The sequence below is a fragment of the Castanea sativa genome, chromosome 4 (assembly GCF_040712315.1).
Source record: "Castanea sativa cultivar Marrone di Chiusa Pesio chromosome 4, ASM4071231v1".
NCBI lineage: Eukaryota > Viridiplantae > Streptophyta > Magnoliopsida > Fagales > Fagaceae > Castanea > Castanea sativa.
Window position 1 is genome coordinate 3527665 of NC_134016.1, and position 15349 is coordinate 3543013.

Sequence of the window (15349 nt, forward strand, 5' to 3'; positions counted from 1 at the left end):
TATTTAATTTTTAACTTTCTTTTTTATTGCAATATATACCATGAGTTTTGTTAATGTTTATTATATTTTTTAAATAAGCTAAAAAAGTTTTATTATAAAAATCTACTGAAAATGCATAAGTATAGTATAATTTTCATAAAAATTCATATTTGAGTTAACAATGATTTTTCAAAAAAATATTTTAAATTAGTTTGAAAGAGTCAAAGTACATTTAAATATATTTACATTTTAAAATTGAAAAGAAACTCAGTAGAAAATTAGGGTAGAATTGAAGTCTAACTTATGACAATTGACACATACAAGAGATGAGTTCAAGTTATACTTTCTACACCATTAGATTTAAGTAGATCTAATGGTCAAAAATATGAACTCATTAATTTTGATTACCATATCATTTATTATCCCTTATTCTTTGAATTTTCATATTTGTCTCTATTCCCATAATGTACTTACATTCATCTCAACCAAAATATCTGAAACTTTTTATTTTCATATATCTGTCTCTATTTTCATATATTTTTTTTGAATTTCCATAATTTTAAAAAGGAATTTAGAATCTTAGATAAAAACTTTAGTACCAGTTCACTTCAAATCTACATTAAAAAATTCAGCGTCACTGCATCCTCAAAGAGGAAAACACCACCTCTACTCCAAGTTATACAAAGATTTGAAACCAATTCAAAGGCTTCTTTTGCGATCTCAAAGTCCTGGACTTTAAATTTATTTTGTGACTTGTACAAATAAAACAAATTGTTGGTGCAATTGTCGAAACAAATCTTTATAATACTCCAAGATAATGATTCTTTGTATAATGGTATCATTCGTGCAATTGTTGAAACAAACAATAATGCTCCAACACAAATCTTTATAAATCAAAATATAAACTCAATTACGTCTTTTCGTGATGACTATAATGACTAAGAGGATGAGAAATAATGTTAGAGATACAAACTATTTTACAAATTTTTTTACAAACTGTTGATGTGGTGAATGATTATTGGTAAATGAAAAAATGATATTAATGATGAGCTTAGATGAAAACCAATAAAAAGTTGGTCACATCAGCAGGTTGTAAAAATATTGTAAAATAGTTTGTGATTGTAATATTACTCGGAGGATGAGAGAAGAGAGATAATGTGAAAATTTTTAGGAGTAAAAACAAATATGAAAATTCAAAAAATAATAAATAATAAATGATATGATAATTAACATTAATGGGTTCATATTTTTTACCGTTAGATCTACTTAAATCTAATAATAAAAAAAATGTGTAACTTGAGCTCATCTCCTTATACAAAATTAGAATAAATTAGCTTAATCCTTAGGTGAACTTTCATGGAGTATTAATTATACTTTAAAATTTAAACTAGTCGCATGGGATGCTCGAGAATCACCTATTATTGCACATAAACCCAATTTTATCAAGACTAACCAATGAAAAGCTAAAATTAAATGGACAAGACCCAAGCATCACATAAAATCTGAAGGCATGGGATGTTGAATCAAGAAAACATTTTAAAAAAATCAAGAAGAAGGCAGAACACTCCTCATTTGTGAATTCTTGCTGTCCTTCACGGAGAGGGCCACCAACACAATTTTGAGAAGAACATTTTGAAGTGTAGCTGATCATCTGATGGAAGCAAAGTCACTGTCGGGAGTTCAGATTGGATGGTTTACATTTGGGATACAACTTCTAGTTCTAGACGCATCTTGTATAAGATCCCTGGTCACATTGGTTCAATCAATGAGTGTCTTTTTCATCCCAGTGAGCCTAATGTTGGATCTTGTAGTAGTGATAAACAGATTTATTTGGGGAAGATCTGAGAATCGAAAGAACTTGCACCTCAGTGATGGCAAAAATGGCCAAATACTATCTTTGATGGAAATGTTTGGCGATCTACCACTGTTTGCGAAATAATTAGCAATCTATCACTTTTTTGAAACTCAAATTTGTGAAACTCAAGTTTACCGTGTAACTCGAGTTCCATAAAAAATAACACGACAAACTTGAAGGTTATTTTTTAAAGAACTTGAGTTCCTAAAACTCGAGTTACACATCAAACTCGAGTTCCAAAAGAGTGGTACATCCATATATATTTCAAAACAATGATAGATCACCAAATATTTCGGCCAATAGTGGTATATATTTGGCTATATTGCCCCCTTATGGACTGTTTTTTCAACCAATAGTTGGCTCTTTTAAGTGTCCTCCAAAGACTTTGAAAAGTTTGTATCTCTACTGTTGTTTCTCAAGTTGAATTTTGGTATGTTTATTGCCAAGTAGAAGATTATTTTCCATTTTGGAGTATTGGTGCTGCATGTATTTTGGCATTATTAAATACATCTAGGGTTCTATCATCACCCCCACATCCTTTTTTCCAATCAAAACCTAAAATTGAAGCCAGAAAGTGGTTTTAACTTTCATCTCTCTCTCTCTCTCTCTCTCTAAACAAATCAGTTCACAGGAAGAAGCCAATTGCCACTCCCCTTTTCCTTAGGAAAAATAAAAGGCAATTACGTGGAATGTACAACCATTATCAAATTATTTACAAGCTGCAGTGGAGTTATTATGAAATTACAGATTTTAGCCTTTTTAGGACTACTATATTATGTCTATCTATTATCTCAAATAAAAAAAAAAGGACTACTATATTATGAGTAATGTTTGAGATACAAATTTTTTTACAAATTATTAATGTAGCGAGTGGTTATTGGTAAATAAAAAAGTGATGTTAATAATAAGCCTTAATGAAAACTATTAAAAAGTTAGCCATAAAAATATTGTAAAATAGTTTATAGCCGTAACATTACTCCAATACAATTATACATCTTCTTTACAGTTTTAAAATAGTAATCACTTCTTCACTCTTGACCAAAACAGGAACATAAGACTTCTGCGTTAAATGAAACCTACGAAAGGCCAAAATCCAAAAAGCTGAAAGCTAGAAAATGCAGTAGCATTTTAGTCTATATATGAAAGTTAATCGCTCCATTTGCAAAAATTTCATTAATTACTAACATATTCATAAACTGTACAAGCTAATCTATCCCATGGACATACTATGAACATCAAAACTTTCCAAGAAGCAATTGTTGGAGCATTTTAATTTTAAATTGTTATTTTAATATTTTTAATGAATAATAAGTTGGAAAATTTAGTGAAAAGAGATATTGGAGTTTAATGTGGTAAACGAGGAGACATTGTGTTATCATATTTAGATTTAGAATCCCACAATAGCCTTATTAATTTATAATTTCGTGGAGATTAAACAAAAGATTTGGAAACTATAGAGGTATCAGTATGCTAAAGACTAACATCAATAACTATATGGTCAATGAAACAATATATAATATAGAAATAGCTGGCCACCATTGTCATGTGAATTGCGCATCAACATCTCTTAACTTCTATATGTAATTTGTCCAAGGGAAACGGGAATATATAGAATAACATTCCACCATCTACCTGTGCCCTTCTGCGTCAACATCATCAATATAACTTTTTTGTTTAATGGCCCATGCACAAATATAATAAAGAGATAATATTGCTCATACAGTCATACACAAACATCTTATATAGCTTTTTAATTTGTTTAATGGCCACCATTAATAATGCAAGTTGCAAGAGATGTCAATTTGCACAACTTAATTAAGTTAGTCGATCGGTTTGTCTCTTTTTATGTAGATGGATATCCTTTTCGAATATGGGCATTGCAGTAGGCATACGTTCACATTTTTGTTAGACTCATGTACTCATGAACAAAATAATATGCTATTGAGAAATATATATATATATATATATATATATATATATATATATATATATATATATAGCTGGCACCATTCAACAATACTTATCTTCTTAATTTATGTGGATTGTCCAAGGCTGATTCAAATAAGCATTCATTAATTTGTATTTAATTTGACAGCAGAATCAATAGTTGGTGAACAACCAAAACCACTACAGACACCGAGTGTTTTCACATAGGGCAAAACTTAGATACAGTTCCTTATATATTGTTCTTTAAGTTCTCCTCTTAAAAATCTGTCATCTGTCTAATTGAACAACCAAACTAACACAGTTTTAACGCCGTTCTCTCTCTCTCTCTTCCTTTTTTTCACTTGAGTGTGTGAGAAAACCCAACTACAAATCTCTCAAACTTCTCCCAAACAATATTAGAAAATAAAAACTGGCTTCAGAAGGACAAGCCTGGAATGATCTTCTCCATTAATCCCATTATTTTTATTAGAAGATAATTAATTTGTTCATGCTTTATATGCTAGACAAATGGTTTTTTAAATAATGAAAAAGAAAGAAAGAAAAAAAAGAAGATGAAGACCGCCATAGCAATGTACTACTTGGATAAATCTAATTCTCATAAGTTTGGAACAAATAGCCATTAGAACAGTAATAGCAGATCCATCCATTCATTCCCAATAAACACAAATTAGAGAAAAAAAGAGGCGGGGGAGGGGGGGGGGGTACCCTTCCCATCAAAACCTACTTTGCTACAACTCTACCCAAACCCAATCCTCTACATGCTGCAACCACCTCTATAATCTCCTTTGTGTCATCATTCTCCCCTGGTTAGACCCAAGTGATTGTGTGTGAGAAATTAGATCTGAAGCCAATGGGTTTTCTTTTCTCACAGACAAGGGGAAAAAAATACAACAACCGAAAGTTACGGTACTTTTAACAATGTTTGTTTAGTTATACATTTAGACAAATGACAGATTTTTAAGAGGGGAACTTAAGGAACTGTATATAAGTAACTTTATCTAAGCTTTGCCCTTTCACATAAATATTCTTAGACTAGCTCACTTCACTGAGACCCAGGGACGGAGGCATATATGGACTTAGGGTGGCAAGCCACCCCCATTTTTTTTTTAATTAGTATATAAATAGGCACTAATTTTAGCAAATTTTTTTGTATATAAAAGTATACTTTGCTCCCCTTAATATTATCATTGATTCTTTTAAGCATAATATTATAGTTAAAAATGTTTCTACAACATTTTTGCAAATTTTTGAGGTATTAAATTCTTATTTGTTCGTATCTATGCTTATGACTTATATAACTTTTTTACTCACCAATAACCACTAATTAGATCTGTAATTTGTAAAAAAATTTGTAATCCTATCGTTTTTCTCATTTTAAAGGTCATAAAAAAATTTATAGATCTAAAATCTAAAGCAAAATATACAAGCCCAAATGAATTAGCCCAATAACAAAAATTATCCATAGCAAAGTTAAAAAGAATTACGCTCAATCAACCTTTTGTTTTGGAGGGGGCTCAATCAACCTATTTTACCCAAAACAAACAACTTGCATCTTTAAATAATTTTAAACAAAATAATTTTGTCTTTATCTAACAATAGATGCATGGAAAAAAAAAAAAAATTCAATGGTTAAGTAGCAAAAGTTGGAGGCCAAAGCCGTTGCACTTACTAGCAGCAGAACCGCCCCCTGATTTCAACTCCTGCCTTTGTCCCTACTGAGACTTGATATGACACAAAATTATAGAACAAATGTGAAAATTTCAAATACAAAATTAGTGTCACTAGACTTTTCCTATGAATGAGTAATGAAAATAAGCCATCCTAGCGTAGTTTTAAAAGCAATCTTGTTTATGTTTCATGTCATTATCACATGATTACTTTCTATGGGTTTGTTTGGATAGGTTGTTTTGAAAACTGCGTTTTATAAAAATAACTTTTTTCAAATTGCGTTTTGAAAACCACAATTAAACGTTTGGTAATAAATGTAAAAATAGCAATTTGAAAACTCTAAAATTTTTGAAAGCCACAATTAACTGTATCTTTCTAAAAAAAACAAAGAGAGGCCAAACCCATGTTGTTTTGTGTTTTCTTCTGGAAACACGTGTTTGCTTCACACAAACGTTGATCCAATCTGGCTCTATATATGCCAGGATGCAATTAAAATTAATTACAATTATATATGTGTGTGGGTTTCAAAAGTTTCTTACTAAATTTAGTATTAATTTTGTTGTTATTATTTGCAAATTAGTATGCAAATTATTTATTTGTAATTATTCCATTTTAATTATTTAATTGTGATTTGTTGAACTACTAATATATTTAATTTTTAACTTTCTTTTTTATTGCAATACAATGAATTTTGTTAATGTTTATTGTATTTTTCAAATACGCTTAAAAAATTATTATAAAAATCTACTGAAAATGCATAAGTATAGTAAAATTTTTATTGAAATTTATATTTGAGTTAACAACGAATTTTAGAAAAAAAATTTAAAAATTAGTTTGAAAGAGTCAAAGTTCTTTTAAATATACTTATAGTTTAAAATTGAAGAGAAACTCGGTAGAAAATTAGGGAAGAGTTGAAGTCTAACTTATGACAATTGACACATACAAAATTAGAATAAATTAGCTTAATCCTTAGGTGAACTTTCATGGAGTATTAATTATACTTTAAAATTTAAACTAGTCGCATGGGACGCACGAGAATCACCTATTATTGCACATAAACCCAATTTTATCAAGACTAACCAATGAAAAGCTAAAATTAAATGGACAAGACCCAAGCTACACATAAAATCTGAAGGCATGGGATGTTGAATCAAGAAAACATTTAAACTAATCACGAAAAAGGTAGAACACTCCTCATTTGTGAATTTTTGCTGTCCTTCACGGAGAGGACCACCAACACAATTTTGAGAAGAACATTTTGAAGTGTAGCTGGTCATCTGATGGAAGCAAAGTCACTGCCGGGAGTTCAGATTGGATGGTTTACATTTGGGATACAACTTCTAGAGCATCTTGTATAAGATCCTCTGGTCACATTGGTTCAATCAATGAGTGTCTTTTTCATCCTAGTTAACCTATTGTTGGATCATGCAGTAGTGTTAAACAGATTTATTTGGGGGAGATCTGAAAATTGAAAGAACTTGCACCTTAGTGACAGCAAAAATGGCCAAATACCATATTTGACGGAAATATTTGACAGCAAAATAATTAGGAATCTACCACTTTTTTGAAACTCAATTTTGTGAAACTCGAGTTTGTTGTGTAAGTCGAATTCCAAGAACTCAAGTTCCATAAAAAATAACACGGCAAACTTAAAAGCTATTTTTTCAAGGAACTCGAGTTCTTACACAATAAACTCGAGTTTCAAAAGAGTTTTACATACATATATATTTCAAAACAGTGGTAGATTACCAAATTTTTTGGCCTATAGTGGTATCTGGCCATATTGGCCCCTCAGTGACTGTTTTTTCAACCAATAGTTGGCTATTTTAAGTGTCCTCCAAAGACTTTGAAAAGTTTGTATCTCTACTGTAGTTTCTCAAGTTAAATTTTGGAGTAGAAGATTATCTCTACTGTTTATTGGCAAAGTAGAAGATTATTTTCCATTTTGGAGTATTGGTGCTTCATGTATTTTGGCATCAGCAAATACATCTAGGGTTCTATCATCATCCCCATAGAATAGATGCTGTAAATGTTTGTAATATGCTCACACCAAGGCATATGGATACAGTATCGCTACTGCCTTAAATTATTCCTTACATTCAATTTCCAAAAGTTTCTAAAAATACAAATAAGATTGCCTCATTAAAAGAAACCTAAAAAAGCCAAAATTCATATTTGCTTAGTCCGCTGGAAAAATACAGCATCATTTTCGTCTACATATTTAAATTCATCCATCCAGTTGCAAAAATTTCAGGACTAACATATTCAAGAACGGCCCCCTCAAACAAAAAAAAAACATATTCAAGAACTGTACAAGCTAATCTATCCCCGTGGGCAGACTCTGAACAATTAAGTTTACCAAGAAGCAGCTATACAAAATGTTTGATTTTTTTGTATACAAAATTTTTCAGGAAGCAACTATACAAACTATACAAATCGTAAATAGTGAGGAGAACTAGGGTTTGACAAATGGTGGCCACTATCCAACCTCTGTACATCCTCTAAACTTAAGAAAAGGAAAACGCAAAGCCTAAGCTGTTTCGTAAGAGGAGAACTAGAAAAAGTCAACTCCAAAACTCAATTTTTTTACATACCTAAGTCACCATTACAGCTCATCAAAAATTTCTGCTTTCACAAAAATTGTAAAAAAAATTGATTTAGTATATCTAGAGTCTGCTTGACAAGGTTTAGTCCCACTCAACCCCCAATGCCACTAAAATCTAGCTTTGTTTGAACAATTCTCTCAAAGATCTGGAACATCAAAAAATAAATAAGATTGTTTCAGATTTGAGAGACAAAGTGAATCAATTCATCTTTAATGAAAAGATGCCAATATATTTCAGATTTGGCCAGTAGTCCCCAATGGTTAACAACTTGCAAGTATACATTCTTAACTAAATCAGCTGAGATTGACTCCCATTGGTAATTAGGTCCAGCCAGAATAGACCCGGCCAGATGGTGATATAATAACACTGACTCCAGCACATACGATTTTCTTGAGAACATAAGGATGTATCCCTCTATGTGATCCTATGTAGTTTAAACCCTGACCAATTGATGGAGCACATCATTCAGAATTGAATGATGGGATCTAGATGGTTATTAGGTTGTAACTAGAATACAAAATACATTGACTAGTGACAGCAAATTGTCTTCCCTTTTGCAGAATTGGTTTGCAGTTAGAAGAAAGCAATCACCTTCGAGGTTAACATGGCTCATTGAAGCCAGCCATATCTCCCTTGCTTTGGCTGTAGGTCCAAAATCTACTTCAGTGCCTACAGATGGTGGCATAAGGATTAAAAAAATAATGAAGAACTATAAATTATAAAAGGAAGCTCTTGAATATAAAGTAAGGAAATACTGAACAATAACCCACATTAAACTGTAAGAGAAATACTCGATTGTGAGAATGGTGATGGTTGTTGATTAGTTATTCTACAGATATAGCAAATTATTTCACAAATAACTATTGTGGGAAAAGACCTCTAGATCGCACTCCATCACAGGATTGATTGTGAATACTAGTAAGAGTTTTAGAACGGTCGCCAAACAAAAAATAGCAATAAAAAAAACAAGAAGAAAGTTAGACAACCACATGAACAAGGATTTACGTGGTTTAGCAATAGCCTACATCCACAGGTGATGGTGAGAAGAAAATTTCACTAACAAAATATGGAGATTAGCACAAAGTCACTCTCACAAAACCCCAAACCCCATATACACCCTAAAAACTCTCTCCCAAATACAAAGTTTAGGGCTTCACCTAAAACAAAGAGAAGTTTTTCTACTCTCTAATTGTTGCACAGCACTGCAGCCCTCTCTTTGGCTGAAAAAACATATATGTAAAAGTTGTCAGTCAGATAGAACTCCTTGTTATATTTAATTTCAAAATCGGGCACTTGATGAATCCCAAGTCTTGAATCAAACCTAGTTTCCAAATATCCTCCTTAATAGCTTCAATCATAGCTATGTATTCAGCCTCATTGGTTGACAATGCAATAGTCGTCTGTAGTGTCAACCTTCAACTCACTGGTGGTCGGCCCCTAGCTTCATAGTAGAATGAAGCTTATCTAGATCACCAACATAGTCAGAATCAAACATATCTAGCTACATGTCTTTCAACAAGTTCATATCTCTTAAACTTCAAACCCAAATCAGCGTTCACAAATATATCTCAAGATCCATTTAACAACTTGCCAATGACCTTTCCCAGAATTTTGCATATAACGACTATCCATATTGACAGCTTGAGCAATGCTGGGCCGAGGTGTAACAATGCACATATGAGTTTGCCAACCAAATTGGTATTAGAGCTTCTTATATCAAAACAATAACAGAACAAGGTACACAAAAACACACAAAAGACATTTCTTTATATTCTACAATGTCAATGGTTAAACTTAATGACAAAAGAAAGGACATTAAATAACACTAGTCATTCTTTTACAAGTAAAATATGACAATGAAAAAACTGTAACAACGACATAAGGTTTACCTTTAGCATCTAAGTCAGGTCTTAGAGAACTTATTCTATTGTCGCAGCAGATGAGGTCACCTACTTTCCAGATTGGAATCTTAAATACATGCAGCAATGATTTCTCAACTGACCACTGCACTTCACATCCAGATGAATCGCCATTAGCTTTTGATGTTTTCCAAGATACCAGCCCAAAGAATTAAACAGAACAAAATTAAAGAGTGAGTATCTACCCCTACAAGTGACACCAGCTTTCAACTACTCTCAGATGCAATTGACTTTAGCTTTCAACAAGTTAAAATTTACCTGAGATTGTAGCAAATCAGTCAACTTCAAGACCTGTATAAACAAATAGTCAACATAAATTTAACCATTGTAAGAATATAATTAAATGTGCTAGAGGGTGTTTTGGGTTACAAGATACAGTAACACAGTTAGCAATAGCAAAGCTTAAAGCTCAAAACTTTGACTAGGCATAAAGTCGTTCAGCCTTGATTAGCAATTAGCAGCTATTTCTGCTTTGTTTTTGGGTAGACTGCAAAATTAGTAATGTAAGCATTTTAGATTTAGCACTCATACTTGTATGTTCTATCTTTCCCCAAGAAAACTGCTACTGTATCTTGTTTCAACTTATCACTCACAGTGAGGCTTTTAACTTAGTCAAGGCTGACTTCCTTCATTGATGGAAGTTTTAAGTCATATTTCTGAGTAATACAATCAATTTCTAAACCAAATGGTACTAATTAAATAATTGCAAATAAAATTCAGCTTACAGGGACAAATGTTCATTGCCTTACCCAGGCAAATAAAACTCAATTGTCCTTATTGTATGGGTGTGAAAATTTTGGGGGCAAAATCAGTGTCACCAAAATTTTTCCGTTTAAAAGCATCATATCTTTCTTCGTTTCTTTTTCTTGGCCGGGAGAGGAAAAAAAAAAAAAACGATGGCTTCAGATTTCTTCAGACTTCTCACCTCCAATCTCGAATGGAGTAGAATTGAAATCTACCTTACAACACTTGATACAAAATTATAATAAAATTAGTTTAATCCTTTCTTGAACTTCCATCTTAATGATATTATAAACTAGTCATAATTTGAATTGTTCTCAAGACTCACCAATCAAATGCTATAAATAAATGAAGAAGATCTAGCATCACATTAAATCTTACCTAATTCAAATATTTTTAAAGTATATGATTAGATTTATGAATGGCTAGTGATAAATTTATTAAATATGGAGAATGAAATCATACAATACTTTTAAGGGGGAAAATATTGATATTAATATTACCACTTTATATTTTTCAAATAACCTAAAAAAATCATTTAATATAAAATTCTTCTGAAAATTCATAATCTGTTCTCTAAAGTATAGTAAAATTCTCATTGAAATTTATATTTGAGTTAACAATAATTTTTGTAAAAGTTTTTTTTTTTTTTTTGAAAATTCGACGGTAGAAATTTGCATTACTTCTCTTGACCAACTGAATTACAATAAGGTTATAACAAAATCACCCTGGAAACATGCTACCAGGTGATACATGCATACCCCTAATGCTAGAGCCGCCCGTAGGGCTCAAGCTGGGGTCAGAACATGAAAGTAAACATAAATGTAACTTTGGACCATATAAGTTGTTGGACTCATTGTATGCTAAGCTTCTGTTCTCTGTGCTTCCATAAGCTATGAAGCACGGGTGCGTTTCGGGATTCGGGTGCGGGTGCGGGTGCGGGACTCGGCAATTTTTGAAAAAGTAGGGTGCGAGTGCGGCGATTAAAAAATTATTAAAAATATTTTTATTTATATTTTTAATATATTGCTAAACATACTATTTTCACATTATATAAATATATACCAAATTTAAGAGCAATAGTAAATAATAACTAGAATACAGAGAATGGGAGAGAGCCTAGCTGAAGAGAAATACTTTTTTTTTTTGAATTTCGGCCGGTATCGGCAGATTTCGGCCAGTATCGGCCGATTTTGCCGGTACCGGTTTGCACTCGATACGTACCGATTCGGGCCGAATCGGCGCGAATCTGCCCGATTTCGCATGCGTCGGTCCGAATCGGCGCCGTATCGGCGCGAATCGCGCCGAAAAAAGTATTTTTTTAATGCCCGACGCGGCACGGACGCGCAGGCAGCGGCATCGCCTGCGCGTCCCCGTGTCAGGCCGCGTCGGACGCGGGTGCGGCGGCCCAAACGCCGCACCTGTGCTTCCCAGTCCATATGTCTTTGGTATTCTGTCAGCAAAGCTAAAGCCCCATCAGCAATGACCTTCGGCTGTAGCTTTTTTTTTTTTTTTTTTCCAATGTAGAACTTGTTGTGAGCATTCCAAAGAGCCCACGCTGTAACAGCCCAGACCTCAATATCTTTTTGTTCAAGTCTCTCCCGAAGCCTCCTAAACAGCAAGAAAAAGTCTGAAGATTCGTTAGGACATTTCTGCAGTCTCCCCCTGACCAAGGCCCAAGTATTACGAGCAAAGGGGCATTCCCAGAGAACATGGCACACTGTCTCGGGGTGTTGTCTGCAGAATTCGTACCATGGCTCCACCCTCACCTTCCTTCTCTGCAGGTTATCTCTCATTGGTAATATGTTTGAGCACGCTCTCCACACAAAGTTTCGGAATTTTGGGGGTACATTAATTGTCCAGATATGCTTCCATGTTTTACCATTCCACTGAGTACGTGAACTTTCACCCCTAGGCTGCTGAGTAATCCTTAGGGCCACCTGGTACGCCAACTTTACAGAGAATTCTTGAGCTTTATTTTCCTTCCAAACTATCCTATCATCTGATTCCATACGGGTATCGCCAAAATTTCTTGGCGAGTAGATGGGGCAAACAAATGAGTCAATTTCCCACGGTCCCACTGCCTGGTTTGCTGGTTGATGAGGTCTTTCACACACATATTACCAGGTACCATACCAGTTAGGATCGGGGGATGAGATAGCTTATGAGTAAAAGTATTTTAAATTAAAAAGGGTTTGAAGTACTTCATAAATATAGTTTAAAATTGAAGAGAAACTCCGGCATAAAATTAGGGTAAAATTGAAGCTTATAAGAAATTTAACACATTCAAAAAAAAAGAGAAATCCTCGAGTGAACTTTCATAAATAAATATTAATCTAACTGAAATTCTATATTAATTATATGTTAAAATTTAAATTAGTGGCAAATCAGTGGGATGCCAGAGATTTATGGGGAAAAAAAAAAATAGTGCAATTATTTATTATAGCACATAATCCGAATTTTTATCTAGACTCACCAATCGAATACTAAAACTAAATGGACAAGACCCAAGCATCACGTAGAATCTGAGAGCATCGAATGTTGAAACAGGAAAACAAATCAAGAAAATGACAAAACACTCCTTGTTTGTGAATTCATGTTGTCCTTCTCGGAGAGGGCCACCACTTGTTGTCAGTGGATCTGATAATGGAACTGCCAAACTGTGGGATATGCGTTAGCAGGGTGCCATTCAGACATTTCCAGAAAAATACCAAATCACAGCCGTCGGTTTCTCAATGAGTGTGTTTTCCATTCCAGTGAACCTATTGTTGGATCTTGCCGTAGTGATAAATATTTTTTTTGGGGGGGGGGGGGGGTCTTACAACTCAGTGACTGTATTTTCAGTTAATTGTTGGCTCTTTAAGTGCCCTTCAAAGAATTTGAAAACGTTGTATTCGTATCTCTTACTATAGTTCCCCAAGTTGAATTTTGGTATCTTTATTGGCAATGTTAGAAGATTATGTTCCATTTTGGAATATTGTTTCTACATGTATTTTGGCATCTGTGAATGCATCTAGGTTCTATGATCACCTCCTGCCAGGGCGGCTTGATGCATTTAAATGCCTAAGGCAAAGATTGATTATTTTAAACACTTGTTGATGCGACAAATTGATAGTGGTAAGTAAACGAGTGATGTTAGTGATAAACTTAGATGAGAACTAGTAAAAGTTTGCTAACTTAACTATTGTGAAAAATGTTGTGAATATTTTTGTGTATTGCTTTTTTTTTTTTTTTAGAAGTGCTGTATTCACAATATTTTTCACAACAAATCCTAGATGTTAAGTTACTTCTTGTTTTCTTTTTGAATGCATCACTAAAATTATTTTTTTTGCTATTGATAACAGCATGTAACAACTTGCTACTTATGCTTTGTTATAAAAGTATTGTTGATGTAGCATTTCTCTATCTTTTTTTGCTTGTTTTTCATTTGATAAAAAAATATTATTTTATTTATTGGTTAATATTTGGACTTAATTAATACTATTACAATGAAAAAAATAATATTATTAGTTAAAATTTGAGGGCCTTTTTTTTGGCTTGGGGGCCTTAGGCACGGCATTAATTGCTTTTAGCATTGAGCCAGCACTGCCTCTCACATTCCTTTAGTCCAATCAAAACCTTATTGAGAGGGATTTTTGTAGAAAATCCTTGCCAATTTTAAGGGGAGTTGTGTCACTCACAAATTAAAGGTCATATTCTCATCATAGGTTTCAGTTAGCTTAACTGGTAAAATCTCTAATGGTCAAATAAAAGATCTAGGGTTCAATTCCGCTTACACCAAAAACTGACTAGTGTCTTGGTCTGATAATAAAGAGTTATTATCAAGAGTAGATGTTATAAATTGAAACTCTAAAAAAAAAAAAAACCATAATCTCATCCAAAAAAAAAAAAAAGGTAAAAGATCTTGCTCGGTATTTTTAATAGTTTCTTTCGGTGTATCAATGAAAAGATAGGATATATATATATATATATATATATATATATATATATATATATATATATATATATATATATATATATTTTGTAAGGACACAATTTGAGCCCGAACCCACAATCAGAATGGGATGGGCCTGAAAGACCTTTTACAATAAAATTTGTAGAGGGTGGGCTTGAACTCTAGGTTCTAGTCGTGTTAGATAACAAAGATGATGAGCTTTTCTCCCTATAATACACATAAGGAACTGTTTATATGAAAGAATCTTCTCATCGGACACAAGCCGATGATGATTTCTATTATTTCTTCTCAAGATAGGTTACAGTTATAGATACTGAGGTATACAGTGTTATTTCTCTGTGTCTCCCGATCCCCTTTGCTGAAGATCCTTTCTTCCTTTTATATCCCCTCCTTCTTCTCATCTTCATCCTCCACGTCAGGGTTAGATTGCTGGTTTAGATACTTGTTCCATCCATCTCTCCTGAAGTCTTTGGAGACAGGAGCCAAGTTTAACTCTGATGCTCATGTCTCACTTCCCCATTAATGCGGCTAGAATAGCAGTTGCAGAGCATTCAATGTGGGGGCGGTAGTAATAGCTTTATCTTAGATATTCCACCGCCCTTCTTCTTATCCTCCACGTTTTCCGTGTTTACCCTTACCTATAGGATTTTCTAGAACATTGTCCGTGGATGTTAACCAG